The sequence below is a fragment of the Poeciliopsis prolifica genome, unplaced genomic scaffold (assembly GCF_027474105.1).
Source record: "Poeciliopsis prolifica strain line A6 unplaced genomic scaffold, Auburn_PproV2 SCAFFOLD189, whole genome shotgun sequence".
Taxonomy (NCBI): Eukaryota; Metazoa; Chordata; class Actinopteri; order Cyprinodontiformes; family Poeciliidae; genus Poeciliopsis; species Poeciliopsis prolifica.
Genome location: NW_026562564.1, coordinates 84,549 through 99,649, shown reverse-complemented (window position 1 = coordinate 99,649; position 15,101 = coordinate 84,549). Strand labels below are relative to the sequence as shown.

Genomic DNA, 15,101 nt, shown 5'->3' with positions numbered 1-15,101 from the left:
ACTCACATTTGCACCGGGTCTCAAAGGTAGAGCTGCAAAGATTGCTTTGGAAAAATCCATGATCTGCGTAAAGTGAAAAACGGTACATGGCCTGTACTTGCTTTATCCAGTCCAGAGTCCAAAAGTGCTTTACACTACATTCAGTCATTCACCTAAACACGCACGCATTCACATGCTGATGGTGGTAAAAAACAGCCCGTCTAAAATTCCTTCTATTTAGTTGATTTCAATTTAAAGATGATCATGGGATGCTGAGTGGTTGGCTGCATAAACAAACCAGGATAGAAACCAAACCTGTCATTTAATTGAAAGTTTTCACTGAGGAAAGAAACAGGTGATAGAAATCAGCGGTCAATCATAACGACTGTCAGACATCTGAGTCATTGTGGATTTTCAGCAAACGCTTTTCACAAGGTAAGAAGATTAATGTTCACATATTTTATAAGAGATCAAATATTGAAAGATATCACATATTGCTTCATGGAGAAGGTAAGCGTGTAACCATTAGTAACCATGGAGATAATCTCCACCATCATGTAACTTAGCATGTATGGAAAAAAACTGATTAGCATCAAAATTTGTGCACATTTTAATGTTGCTCCAGTGTAAGGGGAAACTCTATTTATGACATAGTGATATAAATAAATTGGTGTGAATTCAGGACAAATCAATAATTTGATGAACACATCAGGATGGAGGAAGTATGGGTCGGTTTGGAAGCTAGCAATTTCCAACTTTTGTAAATATCACCGTCTATGATCCCCAATCAGGTTTGTTACGTTCACAGACAAGTTATCTCCACTCCAACAAGAAGAAGCCACCAAGAAACTGGTAAAAACAACTTGGATAAATAACTGAAGTCACTCTGTTCAGTTCTCCCATCCTTCACTGCCGACGTCCGTCATGGCGCCTCCAATGATGAAGTCAAGCAGTTGCAAAGGGTTAATAGTTTCAATCATGCAGAACTGATCTGACTGTTGCTATAGCAACGATCAGAAGCAAGACATTGTCCAGAACTACAGTGAGCTCATTGTAGCTATGACCTCATCAATGACTTAGATCTATGACATAGTTCTATGTCATAGATCTAAGAACCTCTGAGGCTATAAAAAACTTGCATCTCAAAACCTCAGTTTTCAGTTGCAGTTCTGTTTAGCCATGTCTTTGGATCTGAATGCGATTGGAGCCACATTTTTTTTCCCCGTGTCTTTCGGGCTTGGTTATTTGGCCACCACAGCCATCAGGAAAACAGTAAATCATTTCCTGCCGCACATCAAATTTGAGATTTCGCCCAGGGATGAGGACCTGGATGAATTTGATGCCTTCCTCTACAATCCTTCTCCGGCTGGAGAAGAGAGTGACGAGGATAGACTTCCCTACCAGGAAGAGTGGCCGGATGATTTTAATTCATTTCTCTTCAATCCTTCTCCGGCTGGAGAGGATTGCTCAGAGGATAATCTTTTCTCTGAACAATGGATGGATGATTATGATGTCATAGATGCCCATCTTTTCAGGCCTTCCCCACCTGCGACGCAAACCTCTCCGGCTGGAAAAGTTTGCGTCGCTTTATCAAAAGAGAAGTTAAAAGGCAACGCTGTGGAAGCAAAGGATTCCTCCAGTCGGCCATTTTCCTGTGACTTTTCAGAGAGTACTCCAAGTTATGAGATACCTATGTTTGGAGTCATAGAACGTAGTACCAGTTCTTCAGAAGAGACTCCCTTGGAAATTTCCCTGGCTGAGGAAGTTTACCCTGATGAGCAGAGAGCCGAGGGTATAGCCTCAACTTCTGCTCCGTTGGAAACATTAGAAGTCCCTCTTAGCAGACTTCTAAGAACCCCTCCTCATTTGCAGAGGAGGCGTGCTCTTGAACGTTCCCTGGCTAGGAAACATTTAAATTTTCGGAAGCTTTCACCAAAACCATTTTCAAAAGGTTTGAGTAGAAAGAAAAAAGTTAGATTCGAAATTGATGATGATGATGCTAAACAGAGTTGTTGTAGGATAATGTGATGAACAGCATGTTACATCTGCCTGATTTTTAGTTTCCCCAGAGAAACTTAGTCACCATGATATGTTAATGGACAGTGAAAAAACTTGCGAAAAGTGTAAGAGAGCGTAATTACAACTGTCCATCCATTTTCTTCTGCTTAACCAGGGTCGTATCACGGGGGTATCAGCTTGTTGAAAACCTTGCAGGATCTTAGCTTCCTCCAGTCTGCTTGGTCCCTTTTTATAGACGCTTCACTGTCCAGTCTGTTGTCCAGATGAACACCAAGGTTTTTAAATTCTTCTCCCATGATGGAAATTCCACAATCCACCAAATGGTTCAAAATTAGTTAAATTGATTTGTTATGACAGCAGACAGAGGTCTTGGGTTTGAATCCCTGCCTGGGTTCTTTATGCATGGGGTTTGCTTGTCCTCCATGAGCATGACTGGGTTCTCTCCGGGTACTCCGGCTTCCTCCCACAGAACAAAAAGATTTGTGCACATTAGATAATAAGTGCGTAGTTCTCATGTAACGTCCACTTCCATCTTGGAGAGCAGTTGCTATGACAACAACAAAGACAGAACTAGCTCTCCCATCCTCCAAACTTATAAACAACATAAACTCATAAACTATCATTCAATAACAATTTCTGAGTTCTCTTCCCACCTCTGTGTAATATTATAATAAATATCAGTGATATTTATTGCAGTATTTATTGGCAAACTAGCAAAATGATCTAATCCATCTTTTATCTGCTAACTAAGATAATTATGTAGTCTATGTGTATGTATGGAAAAAGGTTCTGAACTAGGGTCTTACGTGCAAAATGAGTGCATACTGGCAGCTAGAATCAACTAACATGTAAAGGTAAAGGTAATTTTATTTATAGAGCACATTTTCAGCAACCAGGAAACACAAAGAGCTTAGTGCAGTGTGGTATGACTCTAACTGGCAAAAAATTAACTTTGCATAATGGTGAGAAACAGTTATTCACCTTTTAGTGCACAGACCTCAAATTGTATTTCATTTAGTATATGTAGGGGCACACACTGGTTAAACCAGTGTAAGCTGAAGTTTTAGTTGGCACATGCATATATGACAGTTGAATAAACGTTGCACCACATGTTCCACCACAGTGTGGTGTTTCTCTTTCTAGGATCCCAACTATGTCTCAAACCATCTTCTTCTCAGTATGTTTCTCTATTATTCCTGTTAATATATATTTTGGTTGCATATAAATAAGCTCTGTCCATTTTTTTTTTACAGAAAAATAAATGCAATCCCTTTTCCTCCACAAAGACGGAGATGAGATTTTACCGCAGCTGCGAGGAAACAATCATGAGGCCAGCTTGCCCAGGCAGCAATGGTTCAGTGTCGTTTTGGTGGGCAGGGAGTGCTGGGCTGAAATGGCAGGAAACCACATAATGATAGAGTGAATTGTATTTATGTCCTCACAAGAGTGGTGAGGCTAGTGGGTGCACAGACTAGTAACACCCTGATTGCTGGTTTCTTCTAAAATTCCACTGATTTATAAGTCCTGTTAATATCAAGATATTTACCTTGACTGAACATTTGTTCTTTTTGGAAGTTGTGGTTTTGTCTATCAGGAGGCAATTTGTTCTTAACTCTATTGTCATAATTTGACCATCAGATCAGTAAATTCCTCAATCACCAGACCTAAAGAACTCCTTCACCAATAGGAGTCTTCAGGGAGGAAGACAGCAAATTCCTGAAAAAAGGAATGGAGACTGGAAACAACAATGAGACATACAGGAAGAAAGTAGACAGCAAACTCCAGCAAAGCAATATTAGATGTGGATAACCAGGGAAGAAAAGAACCTCAGGCCTCAAGCAGAAGAAGGAACGGGTTGATGACAGCTTGGACAAAACCAATAAACCGAACACATTCTTCACTTGTTTCAGGTGAAGATTGTCAAGATTCTCTCATTATTTTGATTTTCAAAAATAAGATACCATCAGTCAGATGTATTGTTACAGGAGAACTGATCTTACATTGATTGGAAACAAAACTTCAGCTGCATGTGTCTGCTGATCCTTCTGAGCTCTCTAGTTAAACATGCATCCCCTGACGTGTTTCAGTCGACCTCCCTTGTTCCATCCTTACCTACGCAGGTGCTTTGGTTGCCATCCAGGTGGAATCCCCATCACAGTGGCAGATGTAGCTCTCAGCTGTGTTGTAACAAACCCCCTGCCCGCATATGTACGGGTAGATCTGGCACTCATCCACCTCTGAGAAAAACAGGCATTTATAAATTGAATGACAGACTAGTTACTGCGATAAAGAAATATCTTCGGCACATAGCATCTATTGAAAAGTAGCCTAACATTTGAATGACATTTGGCAAGATTTGTCTTTCAAAATGTTGCACAGTGAAACCGTCAGGAAACATGAGACCCAATCAGGCAGGATACTGACCAGCTAACTGAGTGGGTGCGATGTCCTGACCCGCATTGGATGGGAGAATCTCCACCGGAGCAGGAGGAGATGTCTTCTCCACAACTTCTATCAAATAAAGCAAAGGATGCACCACTATAGACATTTATCATCCACACAACATACGTATATAGAGACAGGCATTATTGGAAAATATTTGAAGTTGAACATGAGTATATTGATACAGACGTTCATGACTTTAATTGAAGACTTTATCAGATTTCTTAAATTTTTTAAAATAAATTTTAACATTGTGAAAACAATTCTGCATTTCTTATTTGAATATTAGTCAGAATTTGTTTGAATGAATGCTAGTTCAGTGTGCAGGGCTTCCTTTATTGCACACAAGCACAGGTAGAGAAGCATGATCAGAATGCCACATCTTAATATGAAAGCAAAGGTACAGAGGGTAACATAGCTTCAGGTGCAGAAACCAAGGCCAAATAAGACATTAATAGCCTTCAAACCCCATTACCCACGACAATCACAGTTGTCGGCCATGATTTTCATACTAATAACTTTCATGGTACTATGAGATCCTCATCTTTCCTTTTCTGACTGCGACTTGCAACAGAACATTCAAAGTTTGCAGGATTTTTGGTTCACTTAGGGACAAGATGTGATTTCTGAAAGAAGGTGTTTTCTTTTCATGGAGGTCGCCAAACGTGGTTCATAACCAGGGCTGGAACAGCTGAAGTTGATCTCCTCTTAGCCAGGTTTCACCGCCCACCAGCCCTCACCTGCAGGCTGCTGGGCTGAGCCGTGTTTGAACTGAGCCCACACCGAGCTAAAGCAGTTCAATCTTTCCCCTAATGAAACACCATGAGGGCTGTTTCTGTTAGGATTCATCATCCTGCTCTCATGCCAGAGGAATCCCAAATTAAACTTTCCAAAGCTACATTGAAGTTTGCCAATGTTGACAAAGTTAGTATTTAACCTATAGTACCATATTTTTAAGAGTAATAAATAGAAAGCACTGAACAAGACAGAATAGGTCTCGTAGCATCCATCCTTTAGCCTCTTTGTCTTTACTAAAAATGCAGAAATCATCTTTTTTCATTTTACTGCCAAATAAGTTTGGCTTGCCTGGTCACCTTGAAGCACTCCAAGTGGAAAACAGATGAGGCAGATCTGTGGATAACACTCGGTCTAACACCAAGTCTAGTGTCAGACTTAGAAATCAAAATTTCTCAGTCAGAGAACCAAATCTGAAGGAAAGCTTGTCTTGGTTCTGTGAGGATTTATTTTGCTTCTTAGAGACACTGCAATAACATTAATGTGAATTAAAGGACTACAATAGGAGAGAATGGAGTAAATATGATGACATATTTGTCATCATGTGTAAATGATGGATGGAGATAATACACATTTTAATCTAAAATATTGTAGTTCCAGTAACATGACCAGTCAGCCTGTACACCGTGTGCATGACAAGAAGATTCTTTCTTGAGCAGCTCCTGCTATAAAAAGAGAATGATACTCTGATTTAAGTTTTAACAATGCAAATAATACTAAACCATGCATGATCAAAGAAAAGTCAGGACTGACAACAGGACAAGACCAGCACACACAGAATGTTAGAGAGAAAAACATGTAAGCTGTCAAATTTTCACTCCTATCAATCCTAAATGAATAAACTCTGACCTGGAAGAATCTCTTCCTGTGTCCCAAACGCCTCCACTGGTTTCTCTGGTGTTGGCAGGGGTTGCAGAGGTAATAGGTCAACTGGCTCCTGGAAATCGGTGACTGGCTTGTTCACAGGAGGGTTTGGTAAAACGGTGTAGCCCATTCCACCGGGACAGATTTCTTTAAACAAGGCTACAGACGACACAAGCACAGGCAACAAAGCATCCCATCATTATTTTCAGTAAGTAAAATCATAATGTTAACTGTTATACGCAAATTCAAAACTATGTCACCAATGCTGATAGTTTAACTCCTGTTAACATAGTCAGATAAACATTAAAAGACACATATAGCAATAATTCCTAGAAAGAAAAAGACATAAGAATAGAGTAGAATAGAATAGAACTATTCCTTATTATTCCCCAATGAGAGAATTCAGGTGTTTAAGTAGCAAAGTGGCAGCAGATATGGACTTACATTAAAGTAAAAATATAAAACCAGAAAACAATAGGAGAAAGGAAGGGAAACTTCCAGCATAGGGAAAAGAAACCCATTAATAAAAAGCAAACTGAGAGCAAAGAAATATGTAATTGAATGACTTTTTTTTTAAAATTGTACAAAATGTGAACATATATTTGAATATATAAGAGAATATATAAGAGAGGAGCAACTTCCTCAAAGACATGGAAAAACAGTCCAGCTAACAGCAGGACATAAGGATGCAAACAATTAATCAACATACAATTAACTGATATACAATACAATTGACATACAATTAATGGTTTCATAGATTAAAATTAGTTCCAATCAATTAACTAGTCACATCTGCTTAAACCTTCTGTTGTAGTGTGGTCGCCATCCAAAAGAGGGCGCTGCTGGTCACCCAAAAGCAGAGCAAGTTGCAAGAGAAATAATAATGGCGGAAGCTTTCCAGAATGGGATGGTGGAACAGTCTGGTGTGGGATTCGAGACCTCCGCACCTCCTGCGGTTTCTGTTTTGAAATATAAACACTCGACAAACTCCTTTCTTTTTTCCTTAGCTTCAACTACTTAATCAAAAAATACTGAAGTGCTGTGAAGGGGAGGAGAATGAGAGCAAAGAAGAGGGGAAAACACAAAATAACTAACCTGATGGAAGAAAAAAACCTGCTGCCAATAAGCACAGTGGTGACTGAAGCTTTAACATTCATCTGAGAGTAACCATAACAACCCGCTTAGTGGTGCTACAATAAGAAAGACGCTGAATTGAAAACGCGACTACCAGCACAAAGCATCGCTCGCACCACTGACTGTAGGCTCAGGTTTCTAAGAAAATGGTTGCTTATCAAATAATCGTCAGTCGACCGATAAGATCAATCGACTTTATATGAATTTATTAATTAATGATGCTCATAAAGTCATACAGCTGCTGGGAGGAAGGACCAGTGGTAACGCTCCTTAGTGATAAATACTCTGGGAGCCTTACCTGTTCCAGGCGGGGGGCATTTGTCACAACGAGGGCCCCAGGCTTTGCCCACACTGCAGCAGCAAAGTTGCTTGCTCAGCTGGGCAGATACTGGGTGTAAGCACTGCCTCGCTGAGCTGACCAAGCGGAAGCAAGCGCCCTTTTCTTCCGGGATGGCAGGTGTGTTGGCTGAAGAGCAGAACCAGGAGGAGGACGGAGAACGTGGAGGTGTAGGAAATGGTAGACCAAAGCGTAGGAGACACATATTGAAGAGAGAGGACAAAACGTGAAAATAAAGCAGTTCCCTTCACCAGAGTAAACCTTCCCTGGCCCACAAATCCAAAAACAAGACCCCGGCACATAAACAAGCATTCTACTGGGTTCTCCACAATGACTTCTTGTGGTTTTGCAGAAACCCATCATTGTATCTAAACAATCAAAGCTAAGAAAAATAAAAATAAAAATAACGCAGAAACATATGTCCACAAAACAAAGAAAAGATTGCAAGTTGGAAGAAAACAAGAAAAATGCCATTACGTCATGCACTAACACACAAATGCTGGCTGAGTTCAAGGCATGCAGGAGGTCACTATTAAGAGGACAACAGCGAAAGAGTGGCTTTTTGAGGTCACCAGATGGTATCGACACAGCAAGCAGTTGCTTTGGCTTGCCAGGAAATACATTCCTGTTGTTTCGCCAAGAAGTGTAAACACTGAGTTTGTTAAACTCTACCGGGACCTAAACTGGAATTGTGATTTTTGCTTGGTGAACACACACTCAAGGCGGATCTAAAAGATGAACCACAAAATGGCTTTGGAAAGAAAGCTCACTAGAGGTTGTGACGCAGAACATAACAATCAAACTAAATCAGCCCAGAAATGCTTCACCAGTCATAAAATCGTTTTTTGTCATCTCAGTTCTCAGATCTGAATCTTATGCAGCAGGGGTCGCCATGTCAAGTCCTCAAGAGCTGCTGTTCAAATGTGTCCCAACACAGCTGACTCAAAAAAATGACTCATTACCAGGCCTCTGCCAAACCTAACGACACGCTGAAGAGGCAATTCAGTCTCCAACTTTGAGGATCGTTCTACAAGAATGTTCTAAGAGCTGTGCTGCTGGAAAAGGGGAACTGCGTCAAATTTTAAAACCAGTGATGATTGCCAAGATTTAAGAATGAATAGAGAAATAGATTGCTCAGCAAATCAGGAACTGTGTCAATAAATGCAACAAAAACAATAATAACATGAATCAGGAATTCACAGAAATACTAAAGAGAACAGTGATGAAAACTTAGGTTCTATTATGTCTAAATCTTTGAAAGCCACACACACACTCACTGTCAAAATGATTAGTTTTTATCTTTTTTTTACTGTAATTTGATGAACAAACCTATGTTGTCTCCATATGTTTCAGGAAGCGTTTTGTTGTCAAATTGTGGGAGGAAATATCAACTTCAAAGAGCATGGAAACAAGCCAAACTTAGAGTTCATCACCAGTTGCATTTCCATTTACCATAAAATTGCGCAAAATGAACGTGCAAAAAATAAATTTGCATAATGGAAACCTAGCAATTTAAAAAAATAGTTTTCAATGAAAAATTTTTGTTCCGGGATGAGGTAGGTTTTTTGGCCATATTTATTTAGATATTTAGATGATTTAAACTACAAAAGACACACTTTTGTTTTTTTTTTTGCATCATGTGATCACGAGATGAACAACTGGATGTAATTACTGGCAAAAACCTAGAAGAGAATGACAGGAAGTGGTGGTAGGATGATGGTTTGTTTTTGTTTTGTTTTTTCGAACAATGTGCATCTGGCTCCACCGGAGCTCTCACAGCATCGCACAGTTCATAAAAACTTGTGTGTTGAATCCATCATTCTTCTGTTAAATCACAGACTGCATTTTCCCCAAAACGCTACATACATAGCCTCTCCCAAGAATAACAGGCTTGTCGCTCCAATGACTGAAGAGATGGCTGAAGGCGGATAAGATGATGAGGGCGAGCGCCGTGGCCGAGTTATGAATGTACCTCGTTTAACTGTTCACATCCATCGCTGCCATGATTTTTACCGACTTATCCTTTGAGCAAGTGATTTTAGTTTAATTTCTCATTTAATGGGAACACAGCAAATGCGAAATGTGTTTTTAGACATTAGCAGAATAAGACCCGGACTTGCACACACTTATTATAAAAATGCAGCCTCTGGTTACGATGGATGCATCAAACAGAGGAAACCACTGGAGTTGCAGACCGGAGGACTTACGGATGCAGTTGGTGAGAGTGGCATCGGGGGCATATCCAGGTTTACATGTACACATGTAACTGCCCACAGTGTTCAGACAGTCTCCGTTAGGACAAATGACCTGCAGCTGGCACTCATCCACATCTGTGAGTCGGTAAAAATGGAAAACATGTTTAATCGAGGGAAGATAATCACTTCAGAGAACAATGAAGTGATCTGTAAGATGCAGAGTTAGCTGTTCATCAAAATGTTGAACCACTTTAGGTCTTGTCTCCCATTAGGATCCAACATGTTTAGGAAAATCCTTATGCTAAAACATGCATAAACAAACAACTCTAAAACATCATTATCTTCACACTTTGCCACATTTTTAAAATTTCATATGAAAACAATCCACACGTTTTTATATGACATTTCATTTGTCAAACACCATAAGGTGTCAGATTTTTTAAAAAGTCAGAGAAAACAAATTGGGTAAAATGTATTTGCCTTATTTTATGTCACATTCATCTTCCTGAATGAAGATGTTTTTTTATGCTTTTTCCCTATGAAACCACAGCAAAGTGATTTCAGAAATATAGAAATACTAAAAACTAAAAAATAACTAAAAGGTGAAGCTCTTACCTTGGCAGTGAGAACTGTTGATCTTCTTATATCCCAGAGGACAGTCTATCAGAGGGATAGCTGCAGAAGCAGGAGCTGGAAGTGAGCAACTTCATATAACTACACACACTAGCATATTTTATGAGCATCTAAATGAGTTTCTAGAACTGCACATACTTTCTACAATGAACAGAAAGCATCTTTAAAGTCTAGTTAAGCCACAGAGATTGTCATTCGTCGTCATTTGTAGCAATTTGTAAATTTGACCACTTTGGTTTACTGTCTTATGTCAATAGCTCATTTAGATTTTTAATGTCTTTAAGCCGAGAAAGAGAGGTGGGGACACTATAAGGATGGTTAAAAAAAGTAAACTGGTATCATCTTTGCAGTATTCAACAATCACTTTCCAATATCAAAGTTTCTGATACTGTGCAAATCTAGATCAGTTTGAGAAATGGGTATATTTAATGGTATAAAAGCTGCTTTTTCAAGAATTCCATTCCACATCGATCAGAGGTGCTGGTTGTTTGTTAAATCGTAGTCCAAAGCATGATTGAGTCTTTGTAAAAAATGATAAAAGACCCAACCTCAATAATAACCGGGACGACCTGCAACCTGGATCTGAACCTGGAACGGGGTCAGGCAGGTATGAATGACATGCGTAAATATTGATCAGAAAGTAATACGACTTCCAGTGAGTGAATGCTGCTCTGAGAAGTTCATTTCTCTGCTGTCGAAACTGAAACCAAGCTTTCCCCGCCTGCTGGATAAGGCCACCAGCAGGGAACTGGTACACAAATACCTGCAAGCAGAGGCTTTGTTCTGTGGGAGACAACAAAGCAACATTTGTTTGACCAAGAAAGCCAAATGAACTACCAGCTACAAGACACAATGGACTGTTTCACATTCTACTGTAAAACAAAGAGGGGAAAAAATGTCAGAACTTAAACCTTTGCCTTTCCAGCAGAGAAAAAATCAGACAAATCCTCTGATGTGTAATACCTCCCTCTGTATGTATTTATTGCAAAGTGCTTAAGTACTTACCACTTAAGACAAACTCTTCAAATATCCATTAGAAGAAAATGTGTGAAATCTGAATTATTCGCCTAGAGTAACATTTTCTCAGGAGTTAATGATTCCAACCTGGAAAATAGATCTTTGGTTCAAGTTGTAGCAATGAACCACAGAGAATTATGAACCAAACCTTTAGTTTTTATCAGCATCTTTATCTTTATGTTAAAATGGAACGGCCAGATTAAAATGCAAGCGCAATCAAGCTGTTTTACAACCTTGCAGGGGAAGGAGTTTTAATCAAATCATTTACTGTAGTTTCAATGGAGCCTTTCTGGGTTTACATTGTGAATGTTGGCTTTAAAGCTACCATCCATCTATAAAGGAGTAGTGTTGAATAGCTTTCTGCTACATAAAAAGACTGACAGGACCTTTCATAGCTCCCCCTCACAACTCTGTATAACGCTATATAAAGAGCTGAGAGGCCAGGGTGACACCACACGCCACCATGGCATTCAGTCCCTTTCCTCTCTGGAAATAACTCCTGTGGTCAGAGCAAACCTGTGTGTTAATATATAAAGCATGTTTCAGTGCTTTAGTTTTTATTAGGAACCAGAATCAGGATCAACTTCATTGGTCAAGATTGCGTTCACAAAATAGGAATCTAACTTTGGTTTGACATGTTCAGGCGTACAGACATTAAAGCTCTCGTTCCTCTGAGTGAACAGCAAAGGTCGGTGTGGTATGCTGTTCAGTCTGTTTCCATAGTCAAAGCAGTCAATACAAACCGACCTTTACGTACCACACCATTCCTATTCCTCCTTCAGTTGTAGGTTCACAGGACAATGGTACGATAGAGTTAATACGACAGAAAAATGTCAACAACACATATGAATGTTTTTTCTAGAGTGTGGCGGTAGAAAATGCTCTCCTGAAAACGCGTAAAATATGGAACCGAACGGCACTGACCCATGTTGTAGCTCAAGTGGAAACAAAGCATGAGGTGGCCGGTGGATGATTAGTTCTGTCCCACTGTGAAGGCGACAGTCTAAAGGTACATTTCAAGTAAAGCTTCTCCTGAAATTGCAGCTGTTGCCATATACTGAGTTTTGCCAAAATAACTGCAATAACTAAATAATTTGGAGATAAGGAGTCATTGATAAAAGGAAAAATAATCCGATTTTAAAATTATATGGAGATATACTACAAATACAGTAACCCGACCTGGAACAAAACTTCAGAGATGCACTAATAGGCGCCGTAAGAGCGGTTGAGGATGGTACCATTGGTGAGTGTTAGACCTTGCAAGGTGCAAGCAAAGCCTGGTGGTCTACTTATAGTGCACTGGGGGAAATCCTGCATAACTGCTTAATGACCCAACACCTACAAATCAGACCTTCTTCTCATCTCTTATTGTGTCTGTAAACTTAGAGTCTGTGCATCCAGGACACACAGGGTTAACAGGTCTTTAGTCTGGGTTGAACATTTGTACTTACAGGGTTTATTTGGACACTTCTGGCATTTGTGGAAGCCCCAGGAGGTCCCAATTGTTGCACAGCATTGATCAGCTTGGTGAGGCCTGGTAAAGCCTTTCCACACTGCAGATGGAAGGAATATGCATTATTTTTATCTCATAAAGAAAAGCACAAAGAGCATCTGTGCTCAACTTTCTCTTCATCCCCAGATTATTTAACGTCGAACGCATTTAAACCTCCACCTCTCTAAATCATTGTGATGCTTCTCCTCTTCTGCCCACACCAACACTTTATCTTTATGGCAAAAACAACCTCACAAAATGTGACCCGCTCATCACTATTTCAGACTTGAAAACCTGGTGGAGTGATATTTCTTTACACATCAGCCAGCGAATCTGTTCTTTTTTGTCTAGGACCTGATGTCAGTACCATCCACTGGACTCAGGTTGTATTGTTCGGCAGTGGACACAATAAAGATGTCCATTTTAACAACCTGCTGTTGTCTGTCTGTGCAACCTTGGTTTTGTAGATCACATTTCAGTGGAAGAATCTTTACTTCGTCTGGTGTGTGAAGGTTACAGCAGGTTGTAGTCTGCATGGAGCAAACTCCATGCAGATATTTCCTGTTAGTTTCTAACCTGATGTTTGCTTCTTACTGCTGCTCCTTTTACATCACCTGCTTCCACCTCAGCCTAATTGCAGAACCTTCTTTTCAGGTCTATTTGAAAATGCACACAGAATCTTGCCAATTTCTGATCACTTCAATTTGAGAGATGTTCCCTGATTTCAAAAATTTTTGCTGCCACTTGCAATTCCAGTCTCCAGTGGGGCTGAAGAGTGTAAACCCAGCCTCAAGATTAATATCAAAACTCTCAGACAAAATGGTAATCCATGTCTGTGTGTATGATTTAAGTGTGAGTTACATGTATCTGCTTGATGTGTGGTTTTATGGTGTGGATTTTCTGTTCGGCTTGTTGAATATTAATTAAACTGTTTGAAAATGAAATGCAGTTGAGTGAAGTATTGTCATTTTGAAAAAATTATAAGATTATGATGGACTGTTGAGTGTGTACCTAGAGGGATTCTACATTTTTTTTCATTTTTAAGCATTTGCAACTGAAACATCTGACAAAATTACGCTTTGCATGGCCTGATTGATTCGCTTCATACTAATTATTAAAAACATCCCTAACGAGCATTTTCTTTTTGGCGAGACTGACAGGACTGACAGAATGCAGAGACCCTATCAGAACGGGCATGTATTGAAATCATACTGCTACCCTAAACTAAATAAATAAGCAAATCTTGTTTTATCACATAATTTCTCTGAAATTAGGGTAATCTGTAAACAGTCAAAACATATTAACACTCTAGCATGCAACAACTTTTTCTGTTAGGACATACATACATACACAGACAGAGTAAAAAGCTGCCTGTTGTGTAACATGACGGTAACTCATAGCATTGGTCTCTGACAGTCTACCTGACCAGCTGCTGTTTCCTGGAAGCAGCGACCCAGGGTGTTCTTGGAGGCGACGGGCTGGTAATGGGGAACCTTGTAGCCATGTTGGTTGGGGTGAACCATGTTGTAGCCGTGCTGCTGAACCTTCTGGCTGCTTCAGAGTGGTGGTAGCTGTAGCTGCTGGATGAAGAGGAGCTTGAGTGGGACCCTTGTTGTTGGTGCCCATTGTTGGTAATTGTCCAACTGGACACTTGGTGAACCTGAACTGAGGCTTCTGGGGGGTGTTTGATGTGGATGTTAACAATGCCTGGGTTGAACATTGGCGAGATACAAGAGATGGATATTACAGTTACGGCTTTAAGGGAAAGAAGGAAAAATGGAGTCTAATAACCAACAGATATCAGGAGAATATTATATTAGCCTTTGAATATGTCTAAGTTAATCTAAAAGTCCTACACTACCATTATGAATCTTCTTCATATTGTTTGATCTAATCAAATCAGTATCCCAGCTAAATGAAAATAAATTCAACACAATTTATTCTAATTCTGCTTGGTTCCATATGTTCAACTATGGCTCAGTCAGATTCCATCCATTCACCCGCTCCCTAAATGTAGGACAGATGGCTCCAGCCACCATGGATGCATCTTTTTTCTTTCTTTTTTTTTTTTTTTTTTTACAAAGAAGCAAAGTGAGATAAAGTGAGGAAATGGGGCTGCATCAACTAAATTACCCATGATCCTTTTTGTCTATACCAGACAACTATAGTGAACAGAGAAACATACAGACGTTCC

At 39.8% G+C, this 15,101-nt stretch overlaps 1 pseudogene; it reads right to left on the bottom strand.

Moving 5' to 3' along the window:
- LOC129356738 (latent-transforming growth factor beta-binding protein 1-like) overlaps nt 1-15,101 on the bottom strand; it is a 68,801-nt pseudogene that overhangs the window by 17,029 nt on the left and 36,671 nt on the right.